We start from the raw sequence: 534 nt of genomic DNA, 5'->3' as shown, positions 1-534 counted from the left end.
TGAAGGGAATATGAGAACCCATGCACTACAATACACCTGTCTGGAACTTACCTCTTCATCTTTACTCCTTTGCTGGTCACGCAGCTGCAAAATAAAGTTTGCACCGTATTACGACTTCCCATAGAGGTATGACAGGAGCTCCACTATAAACGGGCTCTGGGCGTAGAGCGGATATTACCTTACCCTGCCATGCTCTCACCCTGGATGAACGCCTTGAACATAGTTGCTGGTCTCGTAATCATGAGTTGTGAACATGTCGCACAAGATATAAGGATAATAAAATAGGATTTGAAAACTTCACTAAGGAAACTACTCACAAGTTTGCTGAAAAATCTTCGACAGCCCACGACAGGTTTCGCTCGTCTTGGGGCTCATCAGGTCGGCGCAATCCCTGAGTTTCCGTCAACCTTATGTTCTACTTGAACCCGAATAGGGTAGTTTTCGAGAAATAAACTCATTTGCAAATCAATTTGTCTTTCCTTGGGGACTCAACTGAATCTCTCGTTTTTGGTATCCTACAACTAAAACTGTTAC

At 43.6% G+C, this 534-nt stretch overlaps 1 protein-coding gene across 1 annotated transcript in view; it reads right to left on the bottom strand.

The window, feature by feature from the left end:
- The window catches only part of T265_12090 (hypothetical protein), a gene marked incomplete at both ends in the record, with an annotated part of 19752 nt that extends 19491 nt beyond the window's left edge, over positions 1-261 (bottom strand). The window contains one exon of the mRNA XM_009179049.1: positions 52-261. The remainder of the gene's footprint in view (positions 1-51) is intronic.
- Positions 262-534: the final 273 nt, after the last annotated feature.

The sequence above is a fragment of the Opisthorchis viverrini genome, assembly GCF_000715545.1.
Source record: "Opisthorchis viverrini unplaced genomic scaffold scaffold3571, whole genome shotgun sequence".
NCBI classification, from domain to species: Eukaryota; Metazoa; Platyhelminthes; class Trematoda; order Opisthorchiida; family Opisthorchiidae; genus Opisthorchis; species Opisthorchis viverrini.
Note: the sequence above shows the minus strand (reverse complement) of the source record. Positions and strands in the feature narration are given on the sequence as shown.